This window comes from Gossypium hirsutum, chromosome A13 (genome assembly GCF_007990345.1).
Source record: "Gossypium hirsutum isolate 1008001.06 chromosome A13, Gossypium_hirsutum_v2.1, whole genome shotgun sequence".
Lineage (NCBI taxonomy): Eukaryota > Viridiplantae > Streptophyta > Magnoliopsida > Malvales > Malvaceae > Gossypium > Gossypium hirsutum.
The window spans coordinates 13,495,569-13,522,365 of NC_053436.1; the positions used below are offsets into that span (position 1 = coordinate 13,495,569).

At 36.9% G+C, this 26,797-nt stretch overlaps 1 non-coding gene and 1 pseudogene across 1 annotated transcript; one reads left to right on the forward strand and one right to left on the reverse strand.

Moving 5' to 3' along the window:
* The first annotated feature begins 1,300 nt into the window (after positions 1–1,300).
* Positions 1,301–21,076, forward strand: LOC107894048 (thioredoxin-like protein YLS8; annotated as a pseudogene).
* A 3,815-nt stretch (positions 21,077–24,891) lies between these two features.
* Positions 24,892–24,998, reverse strand: LOC121213433 (small nucleolar RNA R71). Its single transcript, XR_005908815.1, has one exon. It is a non-coding gene; the product is annotated as a small nucleolar RNA R71 (small nucleolar RNA).
* Positions 24,999–26,797: the final 1,799 nt, after the last annotated feature.

A 26,797-nucleotide genomic window follows, 5' to 3' on the forward strand; every position in this document is an offset into this window, starting at 1 on the left:
GAACAGGTTTCGGTTCAACTATCTCTACAAACAACTCAACCAGGCTAGGATTATCCATATCAGGGGGCAATAAATTGTTATCATTGTCCTAAGATCATCATCATCATCTTCAAACTCCATTTCTGAGAGCTTAAGCGGATCTATTGAAATTAAAAATTTGTAAAATAGTCCCAACATTTGCTTCCCGCAACGGGTAGCTATCTTTATATTGATCTTCTGTTTTAAATTCGCCAGCAAAACACGCTTGTTGAATCTCATTCAGATTTTCTACCAACTTTGAAAGACACAACCTTCTATAACTGTATTTATCATTTCACCATCAAAATGAACATAAACAAACATAATTTGGGAACTCATCTTCAACAATTTCTACTTCATCCTCAACAAACAAAACTGATATTATTAGTATTGATTTTCAACTGATAAAGCAAACAAAAAGCTCAAATAGAGGACAAAACAACTCTATATGTTAAAGGCGTGCCAGCCATCAGTGTCCCAGCACCCCAATTGTTTTTTTCAAATTTAGTAAAAGGGTGTCGGCCATCAGTGTCTCAGCACCCAAAATTTTTTTTCAGTTCCTGAAATAGCTGATGTCAGCCATCTAGTTCCCTCACCCAATTTTTTTATCTAATAAAGTGGGTGTCGACAATTATTTTGCCAGCACAAAAAAATATTTTTCAATATGAAAAAGGTGATTCCGATCGTCTAATACCCCTAACCCAAAAATTTTTTATCTAACAAAGTGGGTGCTGGTCATCAATATGTCAATACTCAAAAAAATTATTTTTTTAATATTATAAAGTGATGTCGGCCACTTATCCCCCAACTATTTTTTTTCAAATACTAGTATAAATATATACCAGTGTGCTATTGTATGAAAAAGAATACTCAGGTGTTGACCATTAAGTCTTCCAACCCCAAAAAATAATTTTTTTTAGCTTGGCACAATCATCAGCCAATGATTGAGTTAAAAATCATGGTGGTGCCGGCCATTAAGTCCCCCAACCTTATTTTATTGTTCATTTCAGATCACTTGAGTAATTATTTTTAAACTTGAGTTATTTTTATAATAATTTTTTTAGATCATTTTAGTAAAATAACCCAATTTTAGGCTCACTGTGAAATCTTATTCTATTTTGATAAAAAAAGTATTATTTTTAATATTTATTTATATATATAAATTTGTATTATTGGGATAAAAAAACATTTTTTTTCTTTTTGCACCGAAGATGCATTACTATCCAAAGGTAGCCCCAGTGGCAGTTGGTAGCTTGTGGTCAACGCATTGTCAAAACGTGTGGTTTATAACATACCGTTTTGAGATCGAAATTTCGAGATTGCAAACCAGTTAAAAGAAAAAAAAAGGTACCAGCAGGCGGAGAGAAAGAGCGGGTAACGATGTAACGCTTTAAACGATGTCGTATCTGCTACCACACTTGCATTCAGGGTAGGCTGTAGATCAAGCGATCTTGGCAGAGGAAGAGCGTCTCGTCGTCATCCGATTCGGTCACGATTGGGATGAAACATGTATGCAGGTACCTCCACTTGTTCTTCTTCTATCTCCCTTCACTCTCTTTTTTTTCTTCCTTTTGTAACTTTTCTCTTTTTATTGGAACTTTCCTTTACCGTCTGGGGAGATTTTCCCACTCCAATGGCGTTAGTTATTTCAGTTTTATCGGCAGGTTTGGGAATAATATCAAATGAACCCTATATTTGCCGTCCTTTGTAAATTTGAAAATTATCGTCAATTTTGGCATCGATGGTGAATTCGATGATAATTGCCTCCTTCGAAAGACTTTTGTTAAAAAAAATGTTGAAATTGGCATAGATGGTTGTAACGGGCCTATTTTTCCCGGGGCTAAACCAATAACCCAAAAACAAAAATAAAACCAAAATAAGTTAAGAGTCTGAGTCCAATTACAAAAAGAGCCCGAATGTAAAACATACTAGACCCAAATTTATAATCCAAATATAAAACCCAAAATTTTATAGGCCCAAAGCTAAAAAAACCTAGCCCAAGAATAGCCCAAAACCTAAAATCATTCAACCAAAAAAAACCTAGGCGCCGTTCCCCCCTTTGCGTGCCTCAAGTGCGTCGTACCCCTCCATGTGCGCCCTCGGCGCACACATCGCCAGATGGCTGCTCCTTCGCACCAAAATGGCATGTTTTCACGCTCGTTGACCCTCTTAGCCCTGCAAAACAATCCAAAAATGAGCAAGAACACAACAAAAGGAAACACGCAAAGACAAACAGTAGAGAACAGAGGCTTAAACAAAAATAAAAAAAATAGATTGTATTTTGGCTATAAAGCCAAGAACGAACATATTGTATTCTTTTTACAGACCATTAAGCAATCAAAACACAAAATGTTGAATCTCATCTTTTCTTCCCTATTTTTCTGTTTTCATTTTTATTTTTGTTCTTTTGTTTTCAAATTGGTTTAAACAAAACCAAAAAGAATAGAGAAAAATAGACTTACCCCAACTCCGAAGTCGCATCATCAGAGCTCCTGCTCTATCGGTGAAACCGACTAAAAAGGGTGTCTTTTCTCTCGGATTCACGGGCTAAGGGAATAGGGCCTTTGGGTGCTCCAAAATCGGGGTCAAAAGACCCCTTTTGTGCAACCCCGATCACCACCTACGGTGGCTTCATGGCAGCGGCGATGATGGGTGCATAAACCCTAGCAGAGCACAAACAGGGGGCTGCTCTTTGTTTCTGAGAAGAGAAAGAAAAAATGAAAAGTTTTTTTAAAAAAATTTGGCTTTAACAGGCATGCAAAGCGGTGACATTTGCAATCCCCCCACACGCCTCAAAACGGCATCGTTTAGGGGGGAACCCGTGCGACCCGACCCGTTTAGCAGATGATCCGCGTGTTTTAAAGCCAAATGGGCTATTTGTGCTGTGGGTCCTCCTGCTTTGTCATTTGTTTACGATTCGATCCTTTTGCTCTTTCTTTTGGGTTTTTAATTTGACCCCATAACTTTGTTGAGTTTTTCAATCGGATCCTCCGACCCATTGGCACACTGCGAGCGAACACGTGTCCAGAGGCTAGATATTTTACCCATTTACTCCTCAAACCTTGCGCATATTTTCATTTTTACCCCGTTCTTTTATTTTGTTATAGTTTTCACTTCTAATTTCGTTTTTTATTCCAATATAACCCCTAATCACTTTGATTTTGATCTTTTTTATTTTTCTTTATTTATTCATGTTTTATACATTATTTATTTTAAAGGATATCGTATTTCATTTGTTAAATATTTTTAAAACTATTCTATTATTTATTCTAAATCATTTTGTTGTTACTTCTTTTTACCTATTATGTATTGCAAACTATTGACCATTTTATACTTTATATATATTATTTATTTTAAAATATTATACACATTATTCATTTTGATTTATATATATATATATCTTCTATTTTAAACCATTTTATATAGATATTATCTATTTTTAAATTTTCTACATTTTATTTGATTATACTGTTGTATATGTTAATAGTTTTAAATCCCTTTTATTATCATTTATTTTAAATTTTTTATATATATTATTTGTTTAAAAATATTTTTTTACATACTCTTTATTCTAAACTATTTTATACATTATCTATTCAAAATTTTCATATAGTATTTAAATTAAACTGTTTTATACTTTATTCATTTTAAAATTTTTATATTATTTATTTTAAGCTCTTTATTATTTATTTCAAGTTTATACATTATTCATTTGAAACTATTTTGTTATATTATTTATTTATAGTTGTTTCATTTATTACTTTTTTTAAAACCATTTTATTTATTTTAAAATTTTTCATAAATGATGTTGTTTCATTTTTATTATTATGAATATTGATATTAAAAATATTATACATCGTGTGAACATTGCCATTACATGTCCTAGAAATTATTTGTTAACATCTTCATATTATTGTCATTCACCAACATTGTATCTAATTCGTGTTATTATTCCATACTCTGTTATATTTTTGTTTTATTTCATTTAAATCGTATCATGTTTGAAGTTCGAACGTATTCATCCAATATAGATCGTTTCGTTTTAATGCACATCGTTAAATGTCACGCTCGTTATTATTCAAAAGAAAAATTTTGAAATAAGGCAATGTTTCGCGTTTTGGAACATCGAGGAATTGTGCCCTAACTTACGGGGTTTCAGTTCTCTCGTCGATTCTAAATAGCCAAATATCCTTTTGAGTTTTAAAATACATGGAATTCTAATTAAAATTAAAGATAAACTTACGCTCGAGAATCATTGGTATCGTGTCCTAATTTACGGGATGAGATACTTCGATATCTCGAGACGATGAAATCTTTAGCAATCGTTTTGGTCTAATTCAAGCACGTTTAAACTCAACATTAATAAAAAAGGGATCATATTTTAAAATCCATTCCCGATTTTCAATTTTCGACATTAAGACACTAACTAATCAATTCGGTACCAATTTTTGGGTGTGTCGAGGGTGCTAATCCTTCCTCGCACGTAACCGACTCCCGAACTTGTTTTCTTGAATTTCGTAGACCAAAAATGCCATTTTAGTAAACTAAAATGTTTTATTAAAACAAAGCTGATCCGATCACACCTAATAAAGATCGGTGGCGACTCCCGTTTTTTATTTTCATTTTCAAACATAGTCAATTCCTACTTCTCAAAAAAATGGTTTCAACAGCTTGGCGACTTCGCTGGGGACTTGAGAGTCAAGTCATAAATTTATTGATCTTTTTCCTTTGCTGAAATTTGAAAATTCGTTTTAAACTTATGATCCCTTCACTGCATTTCAACCGTTTTTCTTACGGTTTTCATCATTTTATTCTATTTTCTTTATTGCGTCAAGTTTTTATGCATATATCCTCGCACATTGCATTGCATGACCGTTGTGGTCACACCCTTTAAGTGGAAGTGAGAAACTATTCCTTCGTGAGGTCTTCACCTCCGTATAGGATAGTGGATCGCTTTCGGGATACATCTGTACCTGCGTCTTCGTAAGATTTTCATCTCCGTATAGCCGTAGGGTCCGTATAGCCATAAGGAAATGTATTCCCCTGAATCGAACTTGGTCTATATGAGCCTATAATAGGTGAGGATCGAGGAATCTGCTGGTTCAGGTACCTTTACTTTAGAACCGAACCACTTGTAATGAGCCCTAAGAGCCTACCCTAGGTGGAAACACACCAAACCCTAGTGGTTACCCGATTAGGTGCTTGATTATTTCCTGTTTGCTTTGAGTTCTATTCTTTGTTTTAATACTGACTTGTTGTGTTTTGCTATTATTGCGTGGCATCTCATCATAAAAAGGTATTGATTCACGTTCGGTTACTAGATAGAAAAGCTTAGCATGAAAAAAGGATTTTTTGATAGAGTGGAGGATAATGCGGCCATTCGAGTGTGGTCCGAGAGAACGCAACAAGAGAAGGGAGATAGTTTGACCGAGGGATATGAATCGGAGTTGTGGGATTTCACTCACATCAGTGTGACTCAGAACGACCTGCAAGAATTAAGGGATATATGGAATAGTTGGAATAACGAGGTCAAGAAACTCTTTTACTGTAACTACGGTAACCTACCCTATTTGCTCGATGTAAAGGTGGACAAGTACTTGTTTCGAGCCCTCGCGCAGTTTTGGAATCCCGCCTACAGTTGCTTCACCTTCGGAGGAGTTGATTTAGTGCCTATTGTAGAAGAATACATGGCGTTACATAATTGCCCGAAGATTCAAGCCGACAGGGCCTATTCAAGACCTGTTAATGTTTCAACTTTTTTGAAGAAATTGATGAAGATCACGGGGATGAGCGAACAATGGGTTGCAGCTCGGATCAAGCAGAAAGGGGATAGTAAGTGTATTCCTTGGAGAAATTTGAGGGATTTAATCTTAGCACATCTGTATATGAAAAAGAGGGTTGACGTTTTCGCCTTAAGCCTCTACGGTTTGATCATCATTCTTAAGGCATTAGGGCATGTAGATGAAGCCGTCTCAGATTTATTCGATCGCCTTGATAAAGGAACCCCACCTGTCCCGGTAATCCTAGCAGAAACTTTTAGATCCTTGAATGCATGTCGGAGAGCGGGTGAAAGAAGATTTATTGGTTGTGCATAGCTTCATTGGCTTGGTTCCATAGCAATTTTTGGAAGGTAGAAAAGGTCTCTTATCGGGTTTTCTCTAAGGACTATTCCCCATTAAGAGAGTTAGTGGCTACATCGAGGCGAGACGACATCTCAGAAGGGAAATGGATAACCATTCTCTAGAATTTACGAGTCGAAGATATTGAATGGAGGGCTCCATGGTTGATCCCCGACGAGATCTTATATCGGTGCGGTGATTTTGACTGGGTCCCTCTGGCAGGAATATGGGGAGCCGTTGGATACGCTCCATTACTAGTGTTATGGCAATATTGATCAAGGCAGTTTATACCGGTGACACAAAGGTTGGCACAATGTGAGTTTTCCTATAAAGATAACAATTATAAGAAGAAGGTTCGTGAGATATCGGATGCTTGGAACCAAACACGAAGAATGAAAGGATTCACTACGGGCCCGATGGCGACCCCCGAGTATGATTAGTGGTGGGGTATGAGAGTCAACGACAATATCCCTATGTCGAATCAAGGGAACACCCAACCGATAGAGAAGCATTTATGAGTCATCCCGTCTGAGTTAGAAATCATCAAGCAAGACTTCACGAAAAGGATCTCGGAATTGGGAAAGAAGATAGAGTAATTAGAGGAAGAGAAGATGAAGTAGGGCTTAGACGTTAATATCCACAAGCTAGAGGCCGAGAAGCTAAGGAAAGGGAAGAATAAAGCTGAAGATGACTTGGATAGTCTGAAGATTGATTGTAAGAAGCTGCGTACGTCAATAAGAACTGCCAGTTTGGGTAAGACGTCGGATCAGTGGCGTCAAGAAATTGAAAAAGAAAAGGCTAGAGCTGGCCACTGGGAGAAGAAGTTCCAAGATGTTTGAGTGCGGGAAGATGTTTTGAAAAAGAGTTTGTCAGAAAGGCAAAGCGAAAAAGAGAAATTACAAGCTCGGATAGCTGAATTGGAAAAGTCGCTACATCTGCATCGTAGCCATAACTCCGTAATTGAGTTGAAGACCAGCTTAAACAAAATCGAAGAGTTGAAAGGAAAAATAGAGGAACTCGAGATGACACTAAAAGAGAGCAAAAGTCGAGTGGAATTCCTTGAGGCAAACAATGAACATTGCAAAGAACAACTTCACTACTCTCAAGATCAAATCAGAAATAGAGATTATGTTATGGGCGAAGTTGTGGCTCAAGTTCGAGAAGTAGCCGATCATTTGCAAACCTTGATAGTTCAGGCTGATGTATTAAGCCTAAAATACGAGTCAGAACCAGATCGAGGCCGAAACTTAGCTTGGCTTCTTAGCAAAGTCATATATGTAATCATCTGTTCTATGTAAAGAAAATTTTCTTCTAGTAAAGTTCTTCTAATGAAATTGAATTAGAATCAACGTCCCTTTTTGCATTCATGCATTTGCATTACATTACATTATATGCATTAAAGGCCATGAAAAGATTCTAATTAATTAAAAATGTTTCAGTAATCTAGAAACCGACGAAAATCTCCCGAATACACATCCCTACGGTACAAGAAGGAAAATTGAAGCAATGGATAAAAAACTAGAGAGACTGGAGTAAATGTAGAAAGAAATACAGGAGCAGATGCAAGCGCAAGTACAAGAACAGTTAGCAAAAATCAGCAGGAAATGAGGGACCAGATGCTGGAATCCCAAAAAAATATGATGGAAGAGCCCCGACTATTGACTAGTAGGCCAGACAAAGAAAAGGGCCCTATGACCGATATGGGAAATAACAATGGAGATTCACTTTACCCCCTGGTTTTACCCCGAAAAACGCTCAAACGTAGCATAAGGCACACACGCAGAGGCCATCCATTACTGAAGATCCGCTCTACCCCCTGGTTTCACCCCGATGAATGCTCAAACGCAACCCGAGCTACACATGCGAAGACCGTCCGTTACGATCAGGCCTCAACAATTTTAGGCCGATATCTCGATGCCAATCAATTATCAAACAGGCTCAGGCTCTAATCCCAGGGATAACTCTATTAATCCCACAATCCCTGATCTGGATAATATGGCAGAAGAATAAAGAGTGAGAACGGGGCTCTCGAAAGAATTGAAAGATCGATGCAAGTGGTTGGAGGAAAAGTTCAGAATGATGGAAAGTACTGACTATCATTATGGGATCGACGCTAAAGACTTGAGCTTGGTCCCAGACCTAGTCTTCCCTCCTAAGGCTCACATCACCATGTTTTTTCGAAGAATGGTAGGGTATGTTCATAATGATCAATTATTAATCCATTGCTTTCAAGACAGTTTGGTCGGGTCTACGGCCAAATGGTACAACCAACTAAGTCACGGGCAAATCCATTCATAGAAAGACTTGGCACAAGCTTTCATGAAGCAATACGGCCACGTGACAGACATAGCACCTGATCGAATCACGTTACAAAACATGGAAAAGAAACAAAATGAGAGCTTCAGGCAGTACACCTAAAGATGGACAGAGGTGGTGACGCAAGTCCAACCACCTCTACTGGAGAAAAAAACGGCTATGCTCTTTGTCAACACTCTGAAAACTTCAATTAGCAACCACATGTTGGGAAGCGCTACTAAGAGCTTCTCAAACATAGTAATGTCAGGAGAGATGATAGAGAATGCGATAAGATGCGGAAATATCGAAACAGGGGAAAATGCCAAGAAATTAGCTCCGAGAAGGAAAGAAAATGAAGTGAACAACGCGAGCATATACAATAAGAGTTATTCCAAGCTAGTCACTGTGAGCCAACCAAAGACAGTGACTACCAGCCATCAAGGTTCTGCAAGACAATATTCAAACTCGAGGTCTAACACGGAGAGAGTCCAGTTTACGCCTATCCCAATGTCATACAGGGAGTTGTATCAGAGTTTATTCGATGCCCATGTGGTGTCACCTTACTACTTGAAACCCCTGCAGCCTCCATTCCCTAAATGGTATGACGCAAATGCTCAATGCGAATACCATACAGGAATCTCGGGACATACGATTGAGAACTGCATTGCCTTCAAAAAAGTAGCCGAAAGGCTCATAGGCATGGGCGTTGTGAAGTTTGATGAGCCCGCAGGACCTAATGTGGCGGGGAACCCACTACTTAGTCATTCAGACAAAAGGGTGAACGTGATAATTGAAAATGGAAAGAGAAGAACCAAGATGGATGTATCAGAGGTAAAAACCCCAATGAAATGGGTTTGGAAGAAGATGGTGGAAGGAGGTTTAATCACACAAGATTCAAAGGAATGGCCTAGAGAAGCAAAAAGATACTGCGAGTTTCATGCTGATGAAGGCCATGACATCCAAGAGTGCAATAAATTCAGGTCCATAATGCAAAGTTTGATTGACAATAAGGAGATAGAATTTTACAAAGAAATCGAGGGATCAGAAGAAAGAGAGGTTTACGCCTCAGAGGAAGGAATAACAGAAGGGGTCTAAAGAGTTAATCATCCTGTGGTGATAATTTCGCTACCAAAGAACAATGAAGCAGGAGTACAAATGGTGCTGAGAGTCATAATCCAGAAGCCGGTATCCTTCCCTTACAAGGATAGTAAAAAGGTTCACTGGGATTACGACTGTAATGTGACGATCCTAGGTGGGGGAAAATCAGCTAGTACTTCAAAAGAAAACCAAGATATAGGTTTCTATACACGCAGTGGGAGACGTTGTGATCTTGCCAATACAAGAATTGAAATTGTTAAGGAAAAGACCCCAATAGACAAGCGAAGACAATCATACTTGAATCACCAATCCATGAGCCGGTGACTGAAAAGGAGGCCAAGGAGTTTTTAAAGTTCTTAAAGCACAGCGAATTTAGCATTGTAGAATAGCTACATAAGTAACCAGCTCGCATTTCAGTGCTAGCCTTACTTCTAAGCTCAGAGACACATCGGAGCGCGTTAATGAAGGTATTAAATGAAACCTACGTCACGGATGATATCCCTGTCAACAAGCTGGACCATCTCGTCAACAATATTAGCACCGATAATTTCATATTATTCAATGACGATGAAATACTACCGGGGGAAATGGGGTCAACAAAGGCGCTACACATCACCACCCGCTGTAAAGGACATACACTACCGGGAGTATTGATTGACAATGGGTCTGCACTAAATGTCCTACCCCTATCCACGTTGAATAGGTTGCTAGTGGACAGTTCCCACATGATGACATGCCAAAATGTAGTAAGGGCATTTGATGGCACTGAAAGGAAAGTAATGGGGAGGATTGAAATACCCCTTTTAATCGGTCCAAGCACATACAAGATAGATTTCTTAGTAATGGACATTAAGCCATCTTACAACTGCTTATTAGGGAGGCCATGGATTCATTCAGTAGGGGCAGTACCGTCATCACTGCATCAAAAGCTCAAATTGGTAACGGAAGGCCGATTGGTGACCATAAACGCAGAAGAATATATTATTGCATCCGTTACCAGCGACGCACCATATGTGGGGACAGATGATGAAGCAATAGAATGCTCTTTCCGATCATTAGAATTTGTGAACGCAACCTTTATTGTCGAAGGGAACAAGGTCCTAGTGCCCAAAATATCCAAAACTACCAGGATGAGCTTACAAATGACAGTTGGGAAAGGAGCTTTGCCCGGAAAAAGACTTGAGAGAAGCCTACAAGAAAGGATCGAGGCACCCATGCTCATGGATAAATGAGACCGTTTTGGCTTAGGGTACAAGCCAAATGCAAGGCAGAAGAAGAATGAGTTAGAGAAGAAACAAGAAAGGAGAAGAGCGCGTTTAAATGGAGAAGAGGTCAAATGGGAGTCAATGACCTTTCCTCACATATCTAGAACACTCGTGTCAGGAGGGACTACTTACTCTGAAGAAAAATCGACCAGGAAAGGGTCTGCCAAAGAAATGTTGGAAAATTTGAGCATTAACGCCATATCCGAGGAAGAAACAAGAGACGAAGGTCATGTAGGCATTTGCCCATGCGTGCCCGGGAGCATTTTAAAACTAATTCTGAGTAATGTCTAAAACAAGCTAATTGCTCTAAACTTAGGGGTAATAAGAATCCTTTTGTGAAATAGGCTCTTATCCAGTCTCGTTATTTAAATAAAAATGCATCTTTGCGTATCATCTTGAGCAAATATTCTTTTATTCTTTTCATTTCATTCATAATCATACCACCAATAAATATTCTTAGATTCTTTTATTCTTTGGACTTTTCTTCATCTCTATAACAGGTCTCTAGATATCAAAGACATGAGTAATGCTGCTACTGACTCAGAGCCTCATTTTGAGCAAGATGTGTGTACGGAGGATTCTTAGGATTTTGAGGATGGTAGAACAAAATGAGAAACAAATCCTACCTCACAAGGAGCCAGTAGAAATCATGAGCGTAGGAGAGGGAAAAGAGGTGAAGATTGGAGTTCGTATCGCTATAGAAATAAGGCAAGACCTCATTAAATTACTATAAGAATTCAATGATGTCTTCGCATGGTCATATCAAGACATGCCCGGGTTGAATACTAATATAGTGGTACATCGGCTCCCCATAAAGGAAGGATGCAAGCCAGTGCAGCAAAAGCTCCGAAGGATGAAACCTGATGTTCTTTTGAAAATAAAAGAAGAGGTCAAGAAACAATTTGATGCCGGCTTCTTACAAGTGGTTAAATATTCAAAATGGGTAGCTAATATAGTCTCTGTCCCTAAGAAAGATGAAAAGGTGCGAATATGTGTGGACTATCGAGACCTGAACAAAGCCAGCCCAAAAGATAATTTTTCGTTGCCTCATATTGATATATTAGTGGATAACACGACAGGTTACTTGCTTTTCTCCTTCATGGATGGTTTCTCGGGATACAACCAGATAAAGATGCACCTCGGAGACATGGAAAAAACCACATTCGTAACCATGTGGGGAACGTTTTGTTATAAGGTGATACCATTCGGACTGAAGAACACAGGAGCGACATATCAGAGAGCCATAATAACTCTGTTTCATGATATGATGCACAAGGAGATCGAAGTTTACGTCGATGACATGATTGAAAAATTCAAGAAAAAAAAAGAGCACATACAAGTCTTGAAGAAATTGTTCTTAAGGTTAAGAAAATTTCAATTAAAACTCAATCCCGCAAAATGTACCTTCGGGGCCAGGTTAGGAAAGCTGTTAGGATTCGTAGTCAGTGAAAAGGGGATCGAAATTGACCTAGAAAAAGTCAAAGCCATATAAGAACTACCTCCACCATGCATTCAAAAAGAAGTTCGAGGTTTCCTAGGAAGGCTAAATTACATCACTTGGTTCATTTCACAACTAACGGAGAAATGTGACCTGATATTCCGCCTCCTTAGGAAACACAATCCAGGTGTATGGGATGAGGAGTGCCAAAGAACTTTTGATAAAGTCAAGCATTACCTGTCTAATGCCCCGGTGCTAATGCCACTTTACCCAGATAAACCACTGATACTGTATTTAGCAGTGTTCGAGAACTCCATGGGGTGTGTGTTAGGCCAACATGATAAGTCAGGAAGAAAAGAAAAGGCGATATACTATCTGAGCAAGAAGTTCACTAAATACGAGACAAGATATTCGCCAATCGAAAAATTGTGTTGTGCTTTGATCTGGACAACCCGAAGACTGAGGCAGTACATGTTGTACCATACAACGTGGCTCATCTTAAAACTAGACCCTCTGAAGTACATGATGGAGTCAAATGCTTTGAACGGAAGAATGGCTTCTTGGCAAATTCTGCTTTCTGAATTTGACATAGTCTACGTGAACCAGAAGGCTATAAAAGAGAGTGCGATAGCAGATTTTTTGGCCAGTAGAGCTTTAGAAGATTATGAGCCTTTGAGTTTTGATTTCCCAAATGAAGACTTAATGTACGTTGTGACCATGGAAGAAGACTCTCAAAAAGATCATCCTTGGAGACTGAATTTTGACGGAGCCTCAAATGTTGTGGGTAATGGAATCGGGGCAGTTCTGGTACCCCCAAATAGAGATCATTATCCCTTTACTAGTAAATTGGATTTTGATTGCACAAATAACATGCGGAGTATGAAACATGCATCATGGGTATCCGTGCGGCTATTAAATGCAAAATCAAGGTGTTAGAAGTATATGGAGATTCTGCATTAGTGATCTATCAGCTTAAAGGTGAATGGGAGATGAGAGACCCTAAATTAATCAATTACCGAAAGCTGGTTCTGGAACTAATTGAGGAGTTCGATGATATCACTTTTTGCTATCTCCCACGAGATGAAAACCAGATGGCTGACGCCTTGGCAACTTTAGCTTCTATGATCAAAATAAACAAGCAAGAGGATGTGAAGCCTATCCAGATGAGTATCTACGAGGCCCCGGCTCATTGCTACAACATTGATGAAGAAGAGGAAAAAGACAATCATCCTTGGTATCAGGATATATTACGATATGTAAGAAATCGTGAATACCCTGACCAAGCAACAGAAAATGATAAAAAGACATTGAGAAGGATAGCCAGTAACTATGTCTTAGACGGAGAGATCCAATATAAAAGAAGAAAGGATCAGGTGCTCTTAAGATGCGTGGATGTTGTCGAGTCTAAGCAAATCTTAGAAGAGGTCCATGAGGGTGTCTGCGGAACATACGTTAACGGTTTCACAATGGCTAGACAAATCATGAGGTTCAGATATTATTGGTCCACTATGAAGGGCGATTGCATCAACTATGCCAAGAAGTGCCATAAATGTAAAATTTATGGAGATAAGATTCATGTACCGCCTTTACCTCTTCATGCCATGACTTCCCCATGGCCTTTTTCTATGTTGGGCGTGGATGTCATAGGGCCGATCTCACCAAAAGCATCTAATGGGAACCGATTCATCTTTGTGGTCATCGATTACTTCACCAAGTGGGTAGAAGCCACTTCTTATGCCAACGTCACGAAATCAGTAGTCAGCAAGTTCTTAAAAAAAGAGATCATATGTCGATATGGAGTGCCTGAGAGGATCATATCAGACAATGAGCTGAACTTGAATAACAGTACGATAGCGGAAGTCTGTAGCTAATTCAAGATCAAACACCATAACTCGTCGCCGTATCGCCCAAAAATGAATGGTGCAGTGGAAGCTGCCAATAACAAAATCAAGAAGATCGTGGGAAAAATGATTGAGACTTATAAAGATTGGCATGAGAAGTTACCATTCGCCCTTTACGCCTACCGAACATTAGTCAGAACCTCTATTGGGGCAACGCCTTTCTCCTTAGTCTACGGAATGGAAGCGGTTTTGCAAATCGAAGTTGAGATCCTGTCCCTTCGAGTGTTGTCAGAGTTAAAGTTAGATGAAGCAGAATGGATCCAGTTCTGATATGATCAGCTGAACTTAATTGAAGAAAAGAGGCTGAAAGCTATTCGTCATGGTCAAATGGACCAAAAGCGAATGATGCAGGCTTATAACAAGAAGGTTCATACTAGAGAATTTTATGAAGGAGACCTTGTTTTAAAAAGATTCTCCCCATACAAAAGGATTTCAGAGGAAAATGAATGCCAAATTGGGAAAGACCTTATGTGGTAAAGAAAGCCTTCTCTGGAGGGGCTTTGATTTTGACTGAGATGGATGGAAAAAGTTTGCCTAACCCCATGAATTCAGATTCGGTCAAGAGGTACTTTACTTATAAAAAAAAATAGGGAGAGGCTAAGGCGAAAACTCGCAAAAGGGCACTTTTAGACCAAAGGGGTTTTGAGTTGAAAACCCAGGAATGGGCAATTCAAATTTTGCTTGAAAATGAGGCATACAGTAATTTTGTCTTCTCTGAATTAAAAAGGAGGGATGCTACATATTGGGGCATCAACAAAGTACTCTTGGTCTTCTAAACATATATCAAGTTCAAAGGGTCCTCAAGAAGTTTTGGGCAAAGAAGCTCATGCTATGATATCTAGGGCACCTATTTTTATTCTTTTGTATCTTAGAAAAATTTGCTATATTGATTATCTTATTCATTTCGAGACTTTTCTCAATAGAATTCCATCTTGTCCATTGCGATAATCTTCTTCAAGCACTTTTCATTGAAATAACAATTAATGGACTAATGATATTCAAAAGAAGTTTTACATATTACTCTGAAATGATTTTAAAATGATACAAGGACCTGAAATGGGACTAATTAGTTTGAATTACCCAAATTTAAAGAAACATTGGAAAAGAATACCCCAAATTGTTATTATTCTTTAAAAGATACCAGCGAAAGGAAAAAGGAGTAATATGTCATTGATAAAACCTCGATGAACAGCGAATAATATCAAATTAGGCATTAAAAATAACATTTTTGCATTCACACTAACGTCATCCATGCGCATCTAGTTAGGAGCATTTGATTCATTCATAACATCCTAATCATTTAGCATATGCATAGGCTCAAGAAATCGATTCTACAGGTCATGTCCTTCAGAGGACGGTGTAGCAAGATCGATTGTAATTACAAATTTTGGCGAATCTTATCTTCCTGAAGTTGTAGTGAAGCAGATCGAAGCCACTAACCTTATCTCCCTAAAGTTGCAGTGGAGCAGACTGAAGATGACGAATCTTATCTTCCTGAAGTTGCAGTGAAGCAGATCGAAGTAACTAACCTTATCTCCCTGAAGTTGCAGTGGAGCAGACTAAAGATAGCAAGTCTTATTTCTCTGAAGTTGTAGTGGAACAGATTGAAGCTATGAATAAACAGATCTTATCTCTTTGAAGTTGCAGTAGAGTAGATCAAAACAAACCTTATCTCCCTAAAGTTGCAGTAGAGCAAGTTGAAGTAGCAAGTCTTATCTCCCTGAAGTTGCAGTGGAACAAACTAAAAATAGTGAATCTTATTTCCCTGAAGTTGCAGTGGAATAGATGGAAGCTGTGAATTACAGATCTTATCTATCTGAAGTTGCAGTAGAGTAGGTCAAAACAAGCCTTATTTCCCTGAAGTTACAGTGAAACAGATTGAAACTGTAGATCTTATCCCTCTGAAGTTGCAATAGAGCAGATCAAAACAAGTCTTATCTCCCTGAAGTTGCAGTGGAACAAATTGAAGCCATAAATTACAGATCTTATCTCTCTGAAGTTGCAGTAGAACAGATCAAAACAAACCTTGTCTCCCTGAAGTTGCAGTGGAGCAGATCGAAGTTACAAATCTTACCCCCTGAAGTTGCAATGGAGTAAATCGAAGCTATAGATCACAAACCTTGCCTCCCTGAAGTTGCAGTGGAACAGGTTGAAATAACAAGTCTTATCTCCCTGGAGTTGTAGTAGAGCCGATTGGAATGAGGCATATTGAAGCTACTCGAAGAAAAGAAGCGCCAGGAGAAGTCGAGACTCAGCAAGCCTAGGCAAAATTGGCCCTTTCATAGTCTTTGCTTTATTTTCGTTACACGACAATAAGCAAAGAGGGGCAGCTGTAACGGGCCTATTTTGCCCTGGGCTAAACCAATAACCCAAAAACAAAAATAAAACCAAAATAAGTTAAGAGTCTGAGTCCAATTACAAAAAGAGCCTGAATGTAAAACATACCAGACCCAAATTTACAATCCAAATATAAAACCCAAAATTTTATAGGCCCAAAGCTAAAAAAACCTAGCCCAAGAATAGCCCAAAACCTAAACTCATTCAGCCAAAAAAAACCTAGGCGCCGTTCCCCCCTTTGTGTGCCTCGAGTGCATCGTACCCCTCCATGTGTACCCTTGGCGCACACATCGCCTGATGGCTACTCCTTTGCACCAAAATGGCATGTTTTCACCCTTGTTGACCCTCTTAGCCCTGCAAAACAATCCAGAAACGAGCAAGAACACAACAAAAGGCAACACGCGAAGACAAACAGTGGAGAATAAAGGCTTAAACAAAAACAAAAAAAAAATAGATTGTATTTCGGCTATAAAGCCAAGAAAGAACATATTGTATTTTTTTTACAGACCATTAAGCAATCAAAAAACAAAAGGTTGAATCTCATCTTTTCTTCCCTATTTTTCTGTTTTCATTTTTATTTTTGTTCTTCTGTTTTCAAATTGGTTTAAACAAAAACAAAAAGAATAGAGAAAAAGAGACTTACCCCAAATCCGAAGTCGCATCATCGGAGCTCCTGCTCTATCGGTGAAACCGACTAAAAAGGGTGTCTTTTCTCTCGGATTCATGGGCTAAGGGAATAGGGCCTTCGGGCGCTCTAAAATCGAGGTCAAAAGACCCCTTTCGCGCAACCCCGATCACCACCTACGATGGCTTCATGGCGGCAGCGATGATGGGTGCATAAACGCTAGAAGAGCACAAACAGGGGGCTACTCTTTGTTTCTGAGAAGAGAAAGAAAAAATGAATTTTTTTAAAAAAAATTTAGCTTTAATAGGCTTGCAAAATGGTGACGTTTTGCAATCCCCCCACACACCTCAAAAAGGCGTCGTTTAGGGAGGAACCCGTGCGACCCGACCCGTTTAGCAGATGATCCGCGCGTTTTAAAGCCAAATGGGCTATTTTCGCTGTGGATCCTCCCACTTTGTCATTTGTTTACGATTTGATCCTTTTGCTCTTTCTTTTGGGTTTTTAATTTGACCCCATGACTTTGTTGAGTTTTTCAATTGGATCCTCCGACCCATTGGCACGCTGCGAGTGAACACGTGTCCAGAGGCTGGATATTTTACCCATTTAATCCTCAAACCTTGCGCATATTTTCATTTTTACCCCGTTGTTTTATTTTTTTATAGTTTTCACTTCTAATTTCGTTTTTACTCCAATATAACCCCTAATCAGTTTGATTTTGATCCTTTTTTATTTTTCTTTATTTATTCATGTTTTATACAGTATTTATTTTAAAGGATATCGTATTTCATTTATTAAATATTTTTAAAACTGTTCTATTATTTATTCTAAATCATTTTGTTGTTACTTTTTTTTTACCTATTATGTATTGCAAACTATTGACCATTTTAAACTTTATATATATTATTTATTTTAAAATATTATACACATTATTCATTTTGATTTATATATATATATATATCTTCTATTTTAAACCATTTTATATAGATATTATCTATTTTTAAATTTTCTACGTTTTATTTGATTATACTGTTGTATATGTTAATAGTTTTAAATCCCTTTTATTATCATTTATTTTAAATTTTTTATATATATTATTTGTTTAAAAATATTTTTTTACATATTCTTTATTCTAAACTATTTTATACATTATCTATTCAAAATTTTCATATAGTATTTAAACTAAACTGTTTTATACTTTATTCATTTTAAAATTTTCATATTATTTATTTTAAGCTCTTTATTATTTATTTTAAATTTTCATACATTATTCATTTGAAACTATTTTGTTATATTATTTATTTATAGTTGTTTCATTTATTACTTTTTTTTAAAACCGTTTTATTTATTTTAAAATTTTTCATATATGATGTTGTTTTCATTTTTTATTATTATGAATATTGATATTAAAAATATTATACATCGTGTGAACATTGCCATTACATGTCCTAGAAATTATTTGTTAACATCTTCATATTATTGTCATTCACCAACTTTGTATCTAATTCGTGTTATTATTCCATACTCTATGTTATATTTTTGTTTTATTTCATTTAAATCGTATAATGTGTGAAGTTCGAACGTATTCATCCAATATAGATCGTTCCGTTTTAGTTCAAACAAATAATGCACATCGTTAAATGTCACGCTCGTTATTATTCAAAAGATAAATTTTGAAATAAGGCAATGTTTCGCATTTTGGAACATCGAGGAATTGTGCCCTAACTTACGGGGTTTCGGTTCTCTCGTCGATTCTAAATAGTCAAATATCCTTTTGAGTTTTAAAATACATGGAATTCCAATTAAAATTAAAGATAAACTTACGCTCGAGAATCATTGGTATCGTGTCCTAATTTACGGGATGTGATACTTCGATATCTCAAGACGATGAAATCTTTAGCAATCGTTTCGGTCTAATTCAAGCACTTTTAAACTCAACATTAATAAAAAAGGGATCGTATTTTAAAATCTATTCCCGATTTTTAATTTTCGACATTAAGACACTAATTAATCAATTCGGTACCAATTTTTGGGCGTGTCGAGGGTGTTAATCCTTCCTCGCACGTAACCGACTCCCAAACTTGTTCTCTTGAATTTCGTAGACTAAAAATGTTGTTTTAGTAAACTAAAATGTTTTATTAAAACAAAGGTGATCCGATCACACCTAATAAAGATCGGTGGTGACTCCCGTTTTTATTTTCATTTTCAAACATAGTCGATTCCCGCTTCTCAAAAAAATGGTTTCGACAATGGTGATCGGAAATCCGATTATGATTGACTCCTCCGAAAGACTTAATTTTTTTTTTTGAAAATTCTCGTCTAATTTGGCATAGATGGTGATCGACATTCGATGATGATTGGCTCTTTCAAAAGGCCTTTTTTTTTTAAAAAAATGAAAATTATCCTCAAATTTGGCATAGATGGTGATTGACATTCGATGATAGGTGATTCATTCGATGATAATTCTCTTCCAAATAAGCAAAAAAAAAAAAATTCTTATTATTTGCTGAGATTAAATGGCACCGAAAGAGCACTTAGAAACCAGAAAGTTCAGTTTTCGGTCACTTTTAAGTATTTCCTTAGTCTTGCTTATGCTGGATTTGAAGGTGAATGTTTGACATAGTGTATTTTTTGAATACGGGGTATATTCAATTTTTTTCATTTATTTGGAGGATAATAGTAATACCCTCAGTTTCATATCCAGATGTATGCGGGTTTCGAATACTTATAGACATGAAGAGTCCTGGTGGTAACAGAGAGTATAGGGTAAAAGAACACAATTTGGTGCCCTAATTCGGGCATCTTATATATAGAGTTGTATTTGCGGGATGATTCTAAATGGTCTCTTATATAACCGAGAAACAGGTTCTTCATTTTGCTAATAGTTATGCTGTTACGTGTTACCTTTAGATGTCTATCGATTTTCGGGGCTCAAATGGCATTCTGAAAGGATTTTCTATCGATATGTTTCTTTTCTGAAAATAATTTACTTTTAAGCCCACATTTTCGTAACTGTATTCTTTTTTCATTATTTATTGTATATGAAATGAGTATCTTCATATGGATTTTCTCTGTTCTTATTTAATTTGATTAATCTTTTCAGATGGATGAAGTGCTTGCTTCTGTTGCTGAAACCATAAAGAACTTCGCCGTGATATATCTGGTGGACATAACAGAAGTGCCCGACTTCAACACAATGTATGAGTTGTATGATCCGTCAACTGTCATGTTTTTTCTTCAGAAACAAGCACATTATGGTTGATCTTAGCACCGGAAACAACAACAAAATCAATTGGGCTCTCAAGGACAAGCAGGAGTTCATCGACATTGTTGAGACTGTGTACCGTGGGGCTAGAAAGGGTCGTGGTCTGGTAATTGCTCCTAAAGATTACTCCACCAAATACCGCTACTGAGTAATCATTGTTATGAATGTAGCCAATTGAAAGATATTGAAGATCTTCAAGTAAGTGATTTGGAGTCTCAACTGCCCTAGTATATACTTTTTTCCCTTTTAATTCGAACTTGTCGTTCTAATAAGAACCTTCAAACTTAGATTGAAAATGTGTTATACATTGTGTATTGTTCGTTGCTCGTATGTTGCATGCTAGTATAAGCATTTGCGCATTTTTTATGTCTGTTTAAATCCGATGGTATATACTCTTGAAGGGCCTCTTTTCTAATCAATGTTTGGGTTGAAAAGCACCTTTCGACCTCAATGCTAAACAAAGCCTAAGTAGCAACTAGCAAGTTACAAATGTGAGTGAGCTAAAGTTCTGTTGCTGCAGGATTAGTCAAATGCAACATATGCATAGAAGAGCATTGTCTGTAGCATAGCGTCCTCTCAACGAACATGTTGCCATGTTTTTGAGGATGTCTTTTATATATGTATGTATGTATGTATGTATATTTCTGCAAGAAAACTTGGTTATGACTTGCCACACACACACATATCCATGTGTATATATATTGCCACGAGTCTCGGGACTTTTTTACGAAACATGGTTCTGAACCTCAAAGACTGTCGGTGACAGTTGCTTCAGTTTTGTAAGTATTTTTCCATTGGTAGGTGCATTTTGCTGTAATAGAACTGTAATATATAGTAGATAACTAAGTGTTCATCAGATTTTGAAGTTTTAAACATGTTCTTGATAAATATTTTCAATGTTCGTGTATCAGAACCAAAACGCTGGGAGATTCTTTTATAGCAGCGTAGATAGGCATAATTTTCTTCCTCCTGAATGGTTCTTACTTCTTAGGACTTCCATAGATGGATCTAATTCCAATATGCCTTTTCATTGTGCATGTTGCATGGAGAAATGTGGGCAAGAACCAGAAGACAAAACTTGGAACCTATAATTCGGTCTTTAAACAAAATAATTGTAGTAAAATGAAAGACATGCCAAAACAGCGAATTATACAACTTATATTTGACTTTATCTGTGCTTGTGGTGTCTTTGCACTGCCATTCATTTGATTTCAAGTGGAGCTCCAGAGGCCGGAATCACCAAAGTAACTGTAAGTATCCACATAGGCTAGGATTTCAAGTAGGATTTTTTAGATTTTATATAAAAATAAAAATATCCTTAAAATAATATTTTTTATTTATCATTTTTTTTCTTTAAACTTAAAATTAATCAAAATCATTTTATAAAATAATCATGCCATTATTGATGAATATTTTTTATTTTATCATTTTTTCCCCTAAACTTAAAATTAATCAAAATCATTTTATAAAATAATCATGCCATTATTGATGAAATCAGAAGTAATATCCGGATTCCCGAGCAAGAAGCAAGTATATAGTGTGCCAATACTGCAAATGTCCAAAAATGAGGTAAAGAATGTCTTTTTTGGCTTAATAGGTCATTTGTATTAATGAATTTTTTATGACTCAATCCTCTGGCTCCACAACCTCTGCCACATACTGTGCCTACCTCGACACCCTCTAGTCCTCAAAGTTTCACTCTCGTATGTGTACATAGACCTCCTATAGATAAGATTCGTAAATGTGGTGCCAATGAGTTCAGAGGCAAGACATATGACGATCCAGTTAGAACTGAATTTGATGTTTAAATAACTAAACCGTTGGGTCAGAAAGTAGTCAGTTCAATTTGTAAAAAGTGTCTACTAAGAATTTAGGGTTGTGATTTTTTTCCCGGCTGATCTGATGTTATTATCATTCCACGAGCTTGATGTAGTATTGAGTAATGGCTGGTTGACTCTGCATGATGCTGTAGTAAACTGTAGTCAGAAACAAATCGATTTGAGATATCAAATTTAGCAAGTTGATTGCTGTTGAGTCAGACAAAACTGATTGAATTAGAAATGTTACATCTGCGATTTCTACTCAAAGAATGGTTTGTAAATGATGTAAAGCATTATTAGTTTACATTCTACATACATAAGCATAAGAGTCGAAAATTGATCAATTACTGACACACAGAGAATTCATTGTATGTTACTGAAAAACTACTCGGATTATCATTAGAACAAGAAGTTGAATTTACTATTGAGATAATGTCGAGACTACTCTGATATCAATTGATATCAATTGCTCTGTATTAAATGGCTTCGACAGAATTAAAAGAGTTAAGAGTTGGTGGATAAGGATTTCATACAACCAAGTGTGTCATTTGGAAAAATTATATTGTGCTTATGAAAAAAAAAGAAGGGATTTATATAATGATTACAAATAGCAAATCAGAGACCCCATGAAGAACCAGTGTTTGTTATGCCATGGGGATTCCCTCCTTGGAATCGATTGTCTAATAAGTCTGATAAACCGTAATTTATACATATTTTTATCCCATGCTTAGCATAATTTTGGATGAATTATCCTTAGATTTGGTAAATTCGATGCTCCTAATCCTTTAATTTTATATTTTATACTTAGGAGAGCATAGGAGAGTAAAAAGAGCGAGAAATGGGCTAAAAACGGAGAAAATGGGTCAACATGTGAAATCAACACGGCCTGGACTTCCTCACACTGGTAGTTCACACGCTCGTGTCCATTCAACAGACTCGAACACGGTTTCAAGCAATTGCACACGGGCGTGTCCCTGTCGAGCCCAAGTCTAGTTCTATTCGGAAAATGCCACTCTTGAGGGTTTTGAAGCATTCTAAAGCCTATATAAACACCTCAGGAGGTACCTATAACGAACACACAAAGTATGAGGCAAGGAATTACTCGAAGGAAGCCGATTGATCCATCTCAGAAGCTGGATTCACCTTCAAGACTGAAGATCTCCCTTCAATTCCCTTCAAGAGTTCTTAGGTTTTCTTTATGTTTTGTTATCATTATTCTTTTGAGATGTTTACTTTCATAAATATGAACTAAACCCCCTAAACACCTAAGGGGAATGAAACTTAAGATGGATCTTGTTATTATTATTTGAATTATATGATAAATATTTAATTTGTTCTTAATAATGTGTTCTTAATTCTTGCTTTGGCATTCTATGATATTAATTCAAGTTTTGATGTGCTTATTTAGATGAGCAAAAGTTCCTGTCTAAGAGTAGATCTAACATAATTAAGCGGAGTTGATTGCACGCCTAGAGATAGGGTGACATAATTTTGCCGGATTAGGGTTAAACCTAATAAGGGAATCTATAAATCTAGTTAATGCAACACTAAGGGTTTTAATTAGAAAGAGATTTCAATTAATCAACCTAGGGTTAGACGTTGTTAGTCTCGAGAGAGATAATAATATACATTAGGGCTTTCTATTGATCAAGTCAAATGAATAAATCGTCTAATTCAGAGTCAATAACAAGTGAAGTCTAGGTGGATTTTTTCTTAGGTATTGTCCAAATCATTCAGTTTTCCCAAAAGTTATTTCCCCAATTCACTTTCTGTGCATTCTTAGTTTAGTAATTAGTTTAGATAAAACAAACCCCTTTATTTTTAGGCTAGATAATAAAAAGAAAGTTAATACTAATACTTTTAGTTCTTTTGGGTTCGACATCCCGGTCTTGCTATAAGCTATACTACTGTTTAATAAGGTACGCTTGCCTTTGTCGTGATAATAGTTAGTTTTCAAGAATGGACATTCATAAATTATAAAACTTATCACGATTCACATCACATCAAATTTTTGGCGCCGTTGTCGGGGAATTAAGGTATTAGGAACACTTAATTTTTATTACTTTAGCCATTTACTTAATTGTAATTTAAATTTTTTTTTATTTTTGTTACTAAATTTTCTTTTTTCTTATAGTAGATTTTTATAGTTTATGACTAGAATAAACCCGTCAAGACCATTACTTTTTAATAGTGAGATCGATCGTATAGCTCGCAAAAATCAAAGAGAAATAAGGTAAAGCCTAAGATACACAGAGGAAGAGCAAGAGGACGATATTTCCACCACAACCGAGGAGATGGCTGAAAATAAGGAAAATCCGCTACCTCCTGCAATTGCTGCTGATCCAATAAATCAGAATCCTACTCCACGCACTATGTATGATTATGCTAAACCTACTTTAACAGGAACTGAGCTAAGTATAGTTAGACCTACTGTTGCTGCAAATAATTTTGAACTGAAACCTAACACAATTCAAATGATCCAACAGTTTGTTCAGTTTGATGGTTTGCAAGATGAGGACCCAAACGCTCATTTGGCGAATTTCTTAGAGTTTTGCGACAGTTTTAAGATCAATGGCGTTTCTGATGATGCCATTCACCTTCGGTTGTTTCCCTTTTTGTTGAGGAACAAAGCTAAACAGTGGTTGAACTCGTTACCACGAGGGTCAATAATGAAAAATTCTTACTTAAATATTTCCCACCGGCTAAAACGGCTAAGTTGAGGAATGATATCTCTTCTTTTGTACAGATAAATCTAGAAATACTCTATGATGCATGGGAGAGATACAAGGATCTATTGAGAAGGTGCCCTCACTATGAGTTACCTTTATGGTTGCAGGTTCAAACGTTTTACAACGGTGTAAACCCTTCAATAAGGCAACTTATCGACACAGCTGCTGGTGGGACTATAAATAACAAAACACCTGAAGTGACTTACGAATTTATTGAAGAGATGTCACTGAATAACTATCAATGGAAAGTCATGAGAGCAAAGCCGACAAAAGCAGTCAGTGTTTTCAACATCGATGCGGTTACTATGCTATCTAACCAGATAGAACTTTTAAATAAAAAGATTGACGGTTTATGTGGTTCTACTTAAGTACGTCCCGTGATGATGTGCGATTCTAATGGAGGAGGAGTACACACAGAATATCAATCCTTCAACCCTAACATCGAGGAGGAACAAGTCCAATATATGGGTAACAATAATTTTAGATCTCAAAATAACCCATATAGTAACACAGATAATGCAAGTTGGAGGAACCATCCCAATTTCTCGTGGGGTGGTCAAGGGAATCAAAGGCCACAACATCCTCCGGGTTTTCAACAACCATCTTACTAACAGGAAAAAAAGTCGAACCTTGAGGAGATGCTAACAAAATTTATCTCGGTGTCAGAAACTCGCTTTCAGAATACCGAAATAGCACTTAAGAATCAACAAGCATCGATCTAAGGGATCGAAACTCAGATAGGACAGCTCGTTAAACTAATTTCTAAACGACCACAAGGTAGCCTGCCAAGTAACACTGAATCTAACCCAAGGGAACAACTCAACGCGATTACCGTTCAAGATAAGGAAGGGTTAGTTGAACTTGAACCAGAACTGAGGTACGAAATTGTGGTAAGTAAAGGTAAAGGTGAGGTAGTCCACAGTGAGCAAAAATCGGTAAGTAAAGAGTACAAACCACGGGTGTCATACCTCAATGCGACAAGGAAAGACCGCACAGATAAATAATTTGGTAAATTTCTTAAACAGTTGCATATTAACTTACCATTTATTGAAGCTCTTTCACAGATGCCAAACGCAGTTAAATTTTTAAAGGAGCTTCTAGCAAATAAGCGAAAGTTGGATGAGGCGTCGCATGTGGAGATAAATGTAGTTTGTTCAGCCATTTTGCAGAATAAGCTGGCCAACAAATTGAAAGATTCAAAGAGTTTTACGATTCCTTGTTTAATTGGTAGCTTAGACATTAGTAACGCTTTGGCTGATTTATGGGCTAGCATTAATGTCATGCCCTACAAAATGTTTAAACAACTAGGTCTTGGGAAACCCAAACAAACTAGGATGAGCATTCAGTTAGCAGATAAAACAGTTAGACTTCCTAAGGGCATTATTGAAGATGTACTCGTTAAAATTAATAAATTTATATTCCCAATCGATTTTGTTATTCTAGACATAGAAGAGGATAGTGACGTGCCTTTAATTTTAGGAAGGCTCTTTTTAGCAACTGCTGGATCCATAATTGATGTTGATACGGGTGAACTCACACTTCATGTGGGTAACAAAACAATCACTCTTCAAGCTCGAAATTCTACTAATACTGATCATGGGGTGCAAATTTCTTTGCAGGAAATACGTTTGAAAAGTATACATGAGCCTTGTTTAAGTAACAACAAAGAGCTCATCTATGAAGAACAAAGGCTATAAATTGAGGAACTAGATGAATGGCGGACACAGAAATTGAAAGCACACGATAGACCAAAACCACGCCATGACGAGCTTAATGTTTCACCAAATCAACTTAAGGTTTGAGACAAAGTATTACTAGATGCAGCAGACCCTCGTATTGCCATTTCTGAACCTAATGGAGCAATCCCTCTTACAGTACTCAACATTTTTC